This window comes from Sciurus carolinensis, chromosome 4 (assembly GCF_902686445.1).
Source record: "Sciurus carolinensis chromosome 4, mSciCar1.2, whole genome shotgun sequence".
Classification (NCBI taxonomy): domain Eukaryota; kingdom Metazoa; phylum Chordata; class Mammalia; order Rodentia; family Sciuridae; genus Sciurus; species Sciurus carolinensis.
Window position 1 is genome coordinate 10,525,060 of NC_062216.1, and position 13,452 is coordinate 10,538,511.

Sequence of the window (13,452 nt, forward strand, 5' to 3'; positions counted from 1 at the left end):
TTCCAAAGAAAAAGAGGGAGCAGCAAGCTCTATATTCAAAGAGACTTCAGCGATAACTCAGTGTGGTAAGTACATTTGGGAGATATTTGAGCACTGCCTGAATATTTGGTGTCATTGTGGATCTGCTTCAAGACTATCCATTTGTTCCGGTGGGAAAAGGAGGAGGCAACGATGTAACTGAAAGTAGTGTGGCCAGGGGCTGATGGTTTTCTTTTATCCAGGTGATCAGGACTGGCTGGCTCATTGCTCTTTACTTATGTTGTTTTTAAATGTCACTGAAACCACTGTGTCCTCTTGATTTCTGCCTCCTTGCTCCAGGCCTGGTGCCTCCCCTAGCCAGGTTCCCACCATCTCTGAGGAACTGAAGCTCCTCTTTGATATGTTAATAGTGTTTCCTATGCAGACAACCTTCATTATCCTCCACCAGTAAGGGAGAAGAAGCAAGAGAAGACCTGATGAAGCGGCTGTGCAGGGTCTTGGACTTAGAATCTGCAATAATAAACTTAAGGAGTGGTTGTGTGGGTCACATATGTGGGATAATGTATGTGGTAGAGTCTGTGTAGATACAAAATGATATGTAAATGAAAGGTGATATTGTTTTTATTTTCAATTCCTTCTCCTGAAGAGGATTTTTCTTGGCTCCAAGCTGTAAGAGTATAGGAAAAGGGAACATGGGGGATTTATTCAAGCATTAAAAAAAAGTCTCTCTTTGATTTTTTGTAACCAAATACCATCCAATCTGCTGACCTGGGACACCTGGTTCCTAAAGCAGAAGAGCCAGTCATCAGCCACCCGCAGGGAGGGCAATCTGGAGGGAGGGAAGGAACAAGGGAGAAAGTGTGGGACTTGGCCAAGTGATGGAGTGTATGAATCAGAATTGGCTGGAACCCAGCATGAGCTATGGGCTGGGCCGGGCACATGACACAGCTGGGTTTCCTGGCTCTAGCTCATGGCCAGCATCCCATGCTTTTAGTCACAGAAGAGCATCTTGGGAAGCCAAGCAGCTGACTACCTGGCAAGGGTGCACCACTGCCTCTATGGGTTTGGGGAAATTTGAGGGTGGGTAGTGAATCCAAACTGGCTTCCATGGGACTTGAGCTCTCCCATTGCCCCAGTGTTGACTCTCAGAGAAAAGTAGAGTGGTATGGAAGCCCAGGTGTGTGTATGGAGGCCACAACACTGGGCAGGAGGCAGGACCCTCATCCCAGTCTTCCTGGCCTTCTCATTACCCCTCCTCCTGGGGTACCATGTTATCCCAGGTCTTGTGTGTGGTCTACAGATCTTTTCTTATAAAAGACCCTCAGGTAATCCAGTGATTACACACTTCAGGAACTATGAACTCAACCTGAGGATCACGAAATTCCTTCCAAATTAGATTTTTGGAGCCCGTTGCTTTCTGGTCTGGTGTCTTTCTCTAAAGACAGGCTTCATTTAGTTAAGTAAGCAGATATGAGAAGTGCCAAGGGTAGCACAGACAAAATTTTGAGGATGTATTCTGTGTTGGGCATTTGCAACTTCATTTCTGTTCCCTACCCCGCAGACAGTAATAGACATAATTCTAGCAACTTGTCTCTCTTCCTTCTCCTGACTTTAAAACAAGGGGTTCCTCTGCTGAGGGCCTCCTCACTCTAAAATGGGAATGGAAACTTACATTTCTTTTCTGCTATTTTGTTTACATTTAAAAAAATGTATAAGAGAAACATTTATATGAAGTTTTTAAAGTCTAAAATGAAAGACAGTAATCATCTGTTTTCTCCCTGTGCTCCAAAATTTCCCCGTCCCCCACCGAGACAACCATGTTCACCTATTTCTTTTGGTAGTTCTCTCTATAATATAAAAACAAATGATTTTTCTGCTTTTTTCTTGATATATCAAGTTTTAGACATAGTTTTTCTGATATGATACATTAGCTTTCATATCACTTCCCGCACCTGTCATCTCTCCATCCTCTCCCCATAGTTGACTCACTATTTTTTGCTTTAAATTAGTAAAAGGTGCCATCACTAAGACTTTGTCGATATTGTTTGGGCAGGGTCAGGTAGTATGCGATGATTCCATTTCCTTCCCTGTGTAACCTTTTGCTTTTCCATGAGTTATTGGTTGTCCTTTTTTTTTTTTTTTTTTTGTAACCTGTGTAATTTTAACCCGTGTAATTTTCTCTACTTCATTTTAGAAGCTCTATCACATACTCTGTCATACCACTTATGTCATCAGTCTATGTTTTCTCTTTTTATCTGCCTTTCACAGCACTCCATTCTTCTCCTATCTGGACTGGTTACTCCCTAGGACCACTGTGGAGCATCCTCTGAGACTTCTCTTTACCATGCTTCTTCATTGCATCTCATTTCTGGGGACACATGACTTTTTCCACTTGGGTTTACTCCTCTGTTTTGTTGGCACCTATTCTCCTATAGTTTCCTAAAAGTGAAGATGGGAAGTACATTTTCTGAACCTTTGCTTGTCTCTCCTTCTCTCAGACTTGACTGGTGGATTAACTGGATACAGAAATGTAGTTGAAAAATAATTTTATCTCATAACCTTAAGATGCATTTTCTCTGGACATGGCCAATACCATTCTTCTTCCTTTGTGTTATGTGGTTTTTTTTCTTTGTTCTGTCTTTGGCAGCTGTTAAATTCTTGGTGTTTTGGAATTTCAAGATCAAACTCCCACATGTAAACCTTTAAAAATGTATCATGCCAGGATCTTGCCTGGTTCTTTTAGTCCAGGGACACATACTCTTGGGTTCTAGAAAAATTTTATCATATTATTTATTTGATAATTTCTTCTTTTCCACTTTCTCTCCTTTCTGGATTTTCTGCTAATAAATTATTGAATCTCTTGAATTGATCCTCTAACTTTCTTATCTTTTCTCTTTCATTTTTCATTTCTTCATTCTGTTTTCTGGAAGATGTTCTCAATATGACCTTCTAAGTTTTCTATTGAATATTTAATTTATCAATTTGTACGGATGCTTTCTTATTAAAAGATTGTTCCTTTCTCATAGAAGCTTGTTCTTATTTTATGGTCTCTTGTATTTCTCTGATCATATGAGATTCATTGTCTGTTTATATTTAAGAATAGGAAACTACAAAAGTTGGTTGGAAATTCTGTGTGGCTTATCACTTAGGGGTGACTGGAAGGAGACTTTGGCATTTCTTTGGAAGGTTTCCCCTCAAAAATAATAGTACAGTCATGTGCCTCATAATAATGTTTCAGTCAGCAATGGACCATACATACAATAGTGATCCCACAAGTTTACAATGAACTGAAAACTGTCCCTTGCCTAGTGACCCTGCAACTGTTTTGGCATCAAAGTGCAGTGTGTTACTACTCATGTGTTTGTGACAAATCAGGTGTAAACAAACCAATTGCACTGCCAGGTTTTAAAAAATACAGCACATACAATTATGTACACATAGTATTTGATAATAATAAATGACTGTGCTGCTAGTTCATGTATTTACAATACTTTTAACATTTTAGAGTATACTCCATGTAATTTTTTTTTAAGTTGACCATAATACAGTATGACATGTTACACCAGCAGTAGCCTCATACAGCTTGTGTATATCTTTAAAATTTTTTTTGTTCTGGAAATAGAACTCAGGGCCTCAAGCATGCTAAGAATGTGCTCTATCACTGAGTGGTAGCCCCAGCCCTTACTGCATCACCCAATGGCATCACTTTCTCCTGTGCTTGATTTAATCTTGTGTTGTTCTTTTCATCATGACCCTAGGAGCAATAGGCTGTAGCATAAACACACGCACAGCACAGCCCAGGTGCATCCTAGGATGTATCATCTAGGTTTGTGTAAGAATGCTCTGTGGTATTTCCATAATAATGAAATCATTTCTCTGATATTCTATAATGATGCATTTCTCAGGATGTATCCCCATCTTGAAGAAAAGCATGACTGTGTGTGGAGGTGTTATTACTTGGAGAGGTCAGTTTCGCTAAAGAATCCTGTTTTCCTACCTGGGGGAAAGTGGCCCTCAGGAGGTAGTGCAGGAGTGAGGGGTGGAAGCTGAGCAGCTCCTTGGCTAGACTCGCAGCGGATGCCTTCTTTCTAGCCCAGAAGCTCGCCCGTACTGTTTCTTGAAGCCCTGAGTCCATACCATAACCTCTTCTGTTCTTTTTCTGCCTCCTGCCTGAGGCACAGGCGCCTTGCTAGCACTTGCAGGTATTTAGGTTTCCATCCTGGTCCTCCATGTCTCCCCACACCTCCTCCCTGGTGCCCTCATTCTAAGCCTGTCAGAGCTCTGTGGGGCGGACTGGCTCCTTCCCCCAGGCATCACTCAACTCACACTCTCCTGCTCCGTCTCCAAGCCTCCTTTTCCTCCCCTTCAGCCATCCCCAAGTCACAGGCCATCCCACATCTCCTCTCGCATTTGTCCACTTGTTTCTTCTCTGCCCTCAGTCTCCCTCTGCACTCCCTCTCTGGCAGTCCCTTTCCTGGTCCGTTCACTTCAGCAACCTCCCTCCTGTGTGCTTCTCGACTGAACCAGGGTGCACCTGAGAGCCACACAGATCTCACCATCTCGTTCACCTGCAGGAAGCCTCCATGCAGGAGGAGACCCTCAGCCCCTGCCTGGCCACCAGGCCTCCAGGCTGAGGTCTCCACTTCCCCTCTCCTCCCACAGCACAAGGTCCGTCTCTAACCCAGCGAACTCCGAAGTTCCTCCCTGAGCCTTGCTCTCTCTGACCACCAGCTCTATGCCATATTGCCTTTCCTTTCCATCTCAGGAACTCCTGCCTACCCTCCATGTAGATGTCACTTCTGCAAAGGTTTTCGTGGCCCCAAGATTAGTTTGTGCTCCTATGCTGCCCCATGAGCACCCTAAGGCGACACTACTCATTCTCTTTTAGAATTGCCTTTCAGCTTGTCCTCACTAAGCTACAGGCTCTTGCACGGCAGGAACAATGGTTTGATTACTAGTGTGTCCCCAGTGCTCAGCACAGTGCCTGACAGGGTCGGCATTCCGTCAATATTTGTTAAGTAAATGAATATAAGAAGAGACGAATACACACCCATGTTCACATGCAAAAACTGAGATTTGAAGAGGCCAAACCAGTTATCCAGGGTCCCCCAGCCACCAAGTCGGGGAGTCTGTTTGGTGATGGGCACCTCATCTGTAGAGCTACACTTGCTCTCCTAGTCTCTGACCTCTGAGTCAGAGCTGTTGACCTTGGCCCCTGTGATAGTGGGGAGTAGCATTGATCTCCAGCTGGTCTCACCTGAGTCTGCCAAGGTCTTGCAGAGGACCACCCCCTCCCGACATCCCACGCCTGGCAGCCATATGCCCCGTAACAGAAGACACCAGCCCTGGAGGGAGCAGGTGGGGTCAGGCTGCTTAGACTGTCCCTTCCCCTCTCCTCCTCGCCCTCCTCAGAGCACTCATTTTCTCTGCCCCTAGCACCCAGATGGTGAGGAGTTTTATGGGGTGGAAAGTGTGAGGAAGGCCCTCACTAATTGCTACCCTCACTAGCTGCTCCCTTAATGAGCAGGGGTGTGAGTTCGGTTCTGACCAAATTCACAGGATGCTGCCCTCCAGGGAGAAGTTCGAGCTGAAAGTTTAGTTAATTTTGCAGCTTTGGAAGCAAACATCTCCTCAGAAACCATGATGTCACCAAGGATAGTTTGATGAGCCTGCGGGGTGCTGGCAGCACGGACCCCTTCTCATCCCAGTCTGCCTTCCCTCAGGAGAGGGACAAGAAGAGCATTCACTTCTGTCCCCGCTCCATGTTTATAATTGTACATAAAGGGTGGGATTCAGTTGTTACGTATTCGTTCATGCCCATAATATAACCGTATGATTTGGCCAGTACCTTGCCCAGTATTCCCCTTCCCTCCTAACCTCCCAGCCCTGGTTCCCTTTCTTCTACTCTACTGATCTCCTTTTCATGAGAACCACCCCATCTTTCTTTTCCTTTTTCCTCTCCACACATGACAGAAAAGGTAGGACTCTTGACCTGAGATTGGCTTATTTTGCTTAACGTAATGGTCTCAAGTTCCACCCGTTTTCCTGCAATCGACATAATTTCATTTTTCTTTATGGATGAATAAAATCTCATTGTGTGTAGACACTACATTTTCTGTATCCATTCATCCATGGATGGACACCAAGGCTGGTAGTTTGGCTGCTGTGAATTGAAGCATGCATCCTTCTGAACAGAGTTGCCCAGTGTCTTCTGGCTCTGTGTGTATGTGTGTGTGTGTGTGTGTGTGTGTGTGAGAGAGAGAGAGAGAGAGGAAGAAAGACAGATGAGAGAGTGACAGAGGGAGGGAGAGAGACCTAGACACCAGCGGAGGCTCTCTAAATGCTTTCATTATCTCCATAGCTGGAACCACAAGTGGTTCAGGAAGCTTCCTTCTAGTGCAGCCTAGCCCAAGTCTTTAGTGTTGACCCCAGGGTGAGAGACCGAGTGCTTACTAACAATTTTTTCTGTTTTTAAGAGATAGCAATGAGCCCCAGGATTCAGACTATTCTTGCTTCACATCCAAATATTCTTTCCCCCCTCTCCTTTCCCTCTTTCCTTCCTTTTCCTTTGATATTTTCCTTCATTTTGGATATTCCTCTTTTTCCTTTTCATTTCCTTCTGCTTCCTCTTCCCTCCTACTTCTCACCTTAAGCTAATAATGTCTAGCCTTTATTTGTCCAGTACTAAGGTCCAGCCCCTCACTCTGCTGAACACCTTAGTGTACCATTTCATCAAAATGCTTGTTTTCTTTTAGATTTATTTTTACATGTCATCCTTGCTCATTGTAAATAATAATAATAATAATAATAATAATAATAATAATAATAGAAATCACAGTTAAGCAAAAAACAAAACCCAAAATTTAGAAGATTTGAAGTTACTCATAATCACATGGTTGACATTTTGGTATATTCCTAGACAGATCTACTAGGGGCGTCTGTGGAAGTCAGGACTCCTGGGTTTGTAATTCACACTACACCTGGATTCAGCTGTGTGACCCTGAGTGACTCCTTCCCTTGAGTCCGTTTCCCAGGGCTGCAGGGCCTGCCTGTGCCACTCGGTGACCGTGCACATGTCAGTCTGAGGGACCAGAGTTTTCTCTCCAGGGTGCCCAGCCTGTTGCCTTTCGCCCCCATTTTGAGGATTAGCTCTGGATTCCGGGCCCACCCAGCCACCCGCTCCAGTCCTCGCGGGCCTCACCCTGGCTTCTCGGCTTTCACAGTTTCTGCCAAAGCCTCGGAAAATGCAAAGCTTGCTCTCCCTCCACCTGCACTAACAAACCCAAAGTGCTGCCCCCAGCATTTTCCCCACGTCCGCTTGTCCTCCGCCAGACACAGGTGCTGCGGGCGCCGGTCTGAAGAGTTCCAGGGCAGGGCTCTCTTCTCTCTCCCGGTGCCTGAAATGGGCGGAAATGGGAGGCTCCCCTCCCACGTGGCTCAGGGCTGTTTTTCCCTTGGAGCCTCAGGGTCAGGTTTCCGTGGCCCTGGGCTGAGGGACCCTGGGCCAGGCGGCGGGTGTGGGCAACCTTGAGGCTCTCGTTCTGGGCAGGCTCTCAGCAGGAAGGGCTTTCATACGGATGCCAGCTGGACTCCTGGGCCAGCTCCTGCCTGGCAGGGCCAGAGGAGGGAGAGCTGCAAGTGTGAAAAACACTCTGTCCGGGAGCCGGTTGGTGGGAAGGGGAGACGAGAGGGAGAGGGAAACAGGCGGTCACAGTGCTGTGCAGGCTGAGAGGAGGCCATCATGCCCCCGTGGAAATGAGACCAAGCAGCCTTTTCACCCAGGAGGAGGCGTTGGCAGAGACACAAGCGGGAAGAGCCAGCCGGGTGGGCAGGAGGAAGGACAGAGCTTCTCCAGCCCGCCTGGCTCCCGGCCCCCCTCACTGAGCCTAATCAGGTCAAGCACGCAGCTTTGCTGCCAGACACAGTGGCATTGTTTAAAGCCACCGCTTTCAACCGCCTGTCCCCTCTCCCCACTGAAAACTGAGTTCTGACAAAGGAGCCCCTGAGGGACGGGCCTGAGAGGACAAAGGCCCAAGGTCGGGAGAGGCGTGGGGAGGCAGGGTCACCCCTCTGTGCCTCTCTCCTCCCTCCCACGGGTTATTTTTCTACTGGGACCTGAGGAGGGAGAAAACAAGCTGGACCTGGCAACCTGAAGGCTGTTTTTGTTTACTTAAAAGCACTTTCCGAGCAAACTGCCCCTGAAAGGTCAGCGCTGATCCCAGGCGTTGCTGGCACTGGGCAGCAGCCTTGGGAGGTGTGGAGAGAAAGGAAGCTGTGGGCCACTTGGGTCCTATGACTTCACCAGAGCAGGAAGTGGCAGGCCAGGCAGTTGAGGGGGACCTTCTGGAGATGGGACTCTGGAAGACTGGCTACTCCATGAAACTTAAACAGGGCTTGACGTCAGCAGTTTATCTGCCTTCCAGAACACCAGTGGCATGGTGGGAGCCTGGAGTGTGAGCCCCAGGTCTGCTCAGCCACTGCCTCCTGTGGCTTCTCTCTTTAGCCTCAGTTTGCATGGGGCCCCAAAACAGAAGAAATGTGAGGTCGATTCCAGGCTTCCAGCAAACATTGACCGAGCACACACCACATGCCTGATAGTGCTAAGCCTGGGGTGAAGAGATAAGTAGCACAAGGTCCCAGGTAAGGTCACTGGTTGTCCCCGTTTGCCCAGGGCTCTCCCGGTTTTAGCACTGAACATCCCATGTGTCAGGAAGCCCTGAAAACCCCTCAGCCCTGGGCCAACTCAGACAGCTGATGGTCTCAGCCCCAGAACCAAGCAGCTTCTGATCTGGAAACCACAGATATATGATGCTGAAGCCAGAACTGGGGACAGGCAGTTAGTGCAGAAATAGAGGATCAGGTCAAATCGAGGAAATGGAGGCCATGAGAGCCATCTGCCTCTGGAAGTTGGAGACTGCCCCTGGGAGAATGGAATGTCAAGGATCTCTGGAGCCCATTGATCACCAAATTTACCTGCCTTTATCAAGGACTGCAGGCAAGGAACTGCTAATTAACGGTCCCTGGGCCCTTGCCTGGCTGAATCACTTTGGCCCTTCCCTTGCCCCATCCACTTCTCACTTTATGCATCTCACCTGCAAAACCAGGCCTAGTCACATAGGCAGGAAGGAAAGATGGGGGAGAGAACTGGAGAACAAAAGAGACCTTAACCTATAAAAGATGTACGGTGCGAGCTTACTTCTTGGGATTCTAGAACATCAGCCATGGCTCCCTTCTCCCTCCTGGGAGAAGTCGGTATTATTACTACTTTTAAATAAAACCTGCTTAATATGCTTGCCTTGGTGTGCTTCTCTAGTGTTCAAACTTCAACATTAGAGGAAGCAGAACTCGTCACCGGTAAACAGTGGTATCAATGCCATGCATCAGAGGGTGGACAGGCAAGGCCTAAGGAGAGATAAGAAGCAGGAGTGGAGCCTGGAAACATATCACCTTAGTGACAAACAGTTGACAATTGTTGGAGGACCTGCGGGATGGATTTTAAAAAGTCAGTTGTGTTAGTCAGTTTTTCATCACTGTGATCAGAATACCTGACAAGAACCACTTAGAGGAGGAAAAGTTGGCTCACAGTTTTAGAGGTTCAGTCCATGATAGGCCAACTCCACTGTTCTGGGGCCAAGATGAGGCAGAGCATCATGGTACAAGGGCATAGTGGTGGCCATGAAGTAGAAAGACAGAGGGAGGAGCCAGGAAGACAACATACAATCCCCAACGGCATGCATGCCCCTAGCCACCCACCTTCTCCAGCTGCACCCCACCCACACACAGTTACCACCCAGTACACTAGTTCTTTCAAATTCTATACCCATCAAATGGATTAATCCACTGATTAGTTTACAGCTCCTATAATCTAATCATGAACTTTGGGGACACTTCATGTACAAACCATAACAACTGTATTGAGGCATAATTTATATACAATGCAATGTACATCTTTCAATGTACAATTTGATAATGTGTATACCCACATTCAAAATATTTGCATCACCCCAGAAACTTCCCTAGTCCTTTTTTATAGTCTGTACCATCCTAACTATCCCACCCCAAGTAACCACTTATCTGGTTTCAAAACTATAGATTGATTTTACCTTTTTGAGAATCTCATCTTAATAGACTCAAACAGTTTGTACTCTTGAGTCTGACTTCCTTGACTGACACCTTTTTAAGGCTTGACTCATCCAAGGTGTATAAGTAATTTCTTCTTTTTAAGATTTTTTTTTAACTGGAAATATGAATTTTCCACAATTTGTTTATCCATTTATTTGTAAAGGACCATTAATTTTGCTTCCAGATTTTTGCTCTTATGAATAATACTGTTATGAATATTAAATGTAAATGTAGGTATGTTTTCATTTCTCTTAAGTGAACACCTAGAAGCAGATTTGCTGAATCAGAGGTTAAGAATATATTCAGATTTATAGGAAATTGTCTGAATTTTCCAAAGTGATCATACCATCTTACAATCTCACCCTCAATGTGTGAGAGTTCCAGTTTCTCCACATCCTCACTGACATTTGATACTGTCAGTTAAAAAAATTTTAGTAACTCTAATAATAGCTCATGGTAGTTTTATTTGCATTTCTTTGATGATTAAAGAAGTTGAACAATTTTTCATGTGTTTACATATCATTCATATACCTTCTGCTGCAAAATCTCTCTCCAAGTCTTTTACTGATTTCTAAATTGAACTGCATGTCTTTTTAAAATTAAGTTATAAGATTTCTTTATAGATCCTGAATGCAAGTCTTTTGTTATTTCCACAATCCCACAGTGCTGGGGAGAATGCAAGTCTTTTGTCTGATTTATGTATTGCAAATTTTTTCTCCCTGTCACCGCCCGCAGCAGCAATTGCACGGGTATTTATTGGAGGTGGACTGAAAATAAACTACTTTTCCTATATTCACTAATTTATAGAGGAAGAGAGACTTTGAGAGAAAGATAGGCTTTGCTTAGAGGAAGAGAAACTTTGCTTAGAGGAAGAGAAACTTTGCTTAGAGGAAGTTTTAGAGAAAGACAGGCTTGCTACGCTTATCAGAGATCTGTTTCTTCTTAGAGGTGCGTCCTGCATCCTGTGAACTAAAGGGTGCAACCTAGAGGTGTGTTCCCAGTTCTCTGCTCTATGATTTGCCTTCTGCCACTGCCTACTGCTTCTTACTGCTAGCTGCTTCTCTTCTCTGCTAGCTGCTGCCTTTCTCTGCTAGCTGCTGCTTCTCCTAGTTGTTTCTTCTTACTGCTGCTTCTGCTTAATGCTGCTTTTCTTTCTGCTAGCTGCTGCGGCTTACTGCTGCTAATTGCCTTCCACCTACTGCCCGCTTATATTCCCTCCAGGAGGCAGAGGGTGGGGCCACGCCAGTTGAGATCAGGCAAGGAGCCAGCTGCCCTATCACGGCAAAGGTCAAAATGAGCAGGCATGAGCAGGAGCACTCGGGAACACCTGTGCACACGTTATGTGCATGGACTTAATTGAATACGGCCAATGATAAATCACCTGGGTGTGCCGATGTGATCAAAACAACCTCCAGCTGGCTGCCAGGTGCCATCCCGGCGCAACCCACATGGCACAGCCCCCAACATCTCCCTATCTGTTATTTTAAAAAAATTTTCTTAAAGAGATGTTTTGAAGAAAAGAGGGTTTTAATTATAGTAAAGCACAATTTATTGAGATGTTTATTTTATGGTTTGTGACTTTCATAGAACAAGAAATATTTACCTACTATAAGACCATAAAAATGATTTTTTATGTTTCCTTTTAAACTTTTATAGATTTTTTAAATATTTATGTCTGTGACCCATATCAGATAAAATTTTACATATGGGATATATGTAAAGATTTATATGTAAAGGTTTTACATATGTCAAGGTTTATTTTTCCACATAGAAAAATAATCACTGGTTGAAAAATTTTTCTTTCCCTGTTGAAATTCTTGGTGCCTTGGAGGAAATCAACTGACAGTATATATAGATAGCTCAATTTCTGGATTCTCTGGTTCAGTTGATGTATTTCTGTCTTTATAACACAATTATCTTCAACTGAACTTTTCTTCAAAATTCTGTTGGTTTTCTGAGGTTCCTTGATTTTCAGAACCAGTTTGTCAATTTCTATGAAAAAAAATCCTGCTGGTATTTTAATTGTGAATATGTAGAACCTGTAGATGTATATTGGGAAAATGGACTTGTCAAAAATATTGAGTCTTCTTATGTACAAACATGCTATATACCTTCATTTATTAAGATTAAAACATTTCTCACAAGTGTTTTATGGTTTGTAACATAAAAATCATGCATATCCTTCATCAAATTAATTTCTGTAGGTTTTATGTTTTTATGTTATTGCTAGATGGTCACTTAAATTTGAATTTCCAATTTTTTTCCTCTTATTAAGTAGAAATGCAGGGGCTGGGGTTGTGACTCAGTGGTAGAGTGCTTGCCTAGCATGTGTGAGGCATTGGGTTTGATTCTCAGCACCATGTATAAATAAATAAAATAAAGGTCCATTGATAACTACAAAAATATTTTTTAAAAAAGTAGAAATGCAAAGGATTTTGTATATTATCCTATATTGTGATGTCAGTAAATTCACTTATTGATAATGATTTTCTGGGAGACTCCTTATGATTTTCTATATAAATATCCATGTTGTGGGTAAAGATAGCTTTACATCTTCTCCAACATTTATTTATTTATTTATCTTATTTCACTGGGGAGGACTTCCAGTAAAATATTGAATACAATGGTGAGAGATGACAGTCTTCCTTCATTTTTATATTTGGAGGAAAAACATTTAACCTTTCATCTTTGAATATGTGATTAGCTGTAGATTGTTTAACATTATATATTGTTACCCTTTGCTAAGTTCAAAAAGCCTCCTTCTGTTTATAATTTGTTGAGGGTTACTTTGTTTTTTGAGGGTTACTCTTTAAAGTCATGAAAGGCTATTGAATTTTGTCAAGTGATCTTCTATTGAAATGCTTATAGAAATTTCCTCCTTTGGCTGTTAGTGTGGTGAATTACATTGATTGGGTTTTGAATGTTAAACCTATATAACTTCCTTGACCCAGCTGTTGTGATAGTAGTATGATACCAAATTACCAGTATTTGGAGATTTTCTATATATATTATTTTATTGAATTGTAATCTAATTCCATTGTAATTACAGAACTTATAAGATTCTAAACTATTAACTTTAGAGACAATTTAATGAACCAAGATATGTTCTATCTTAATGAAGGTCAATAATTCCTTGCAACAAATATTTGTTATTCTGTTATTTGGTGTAGTGTTCTATGATTATAATTAACTATCATAATCAATTAATTAGTATATATTAGTTCAATATAATTATTGTATCAATAGTTCAAGTTGGTTCAGATCTTCTATGTACTTACTGGTTTCCTTCATCTATATGTTCCATCAACTCCTGAGAGAGAGGTGAAAATACCCAACTACAATTGTGGGATT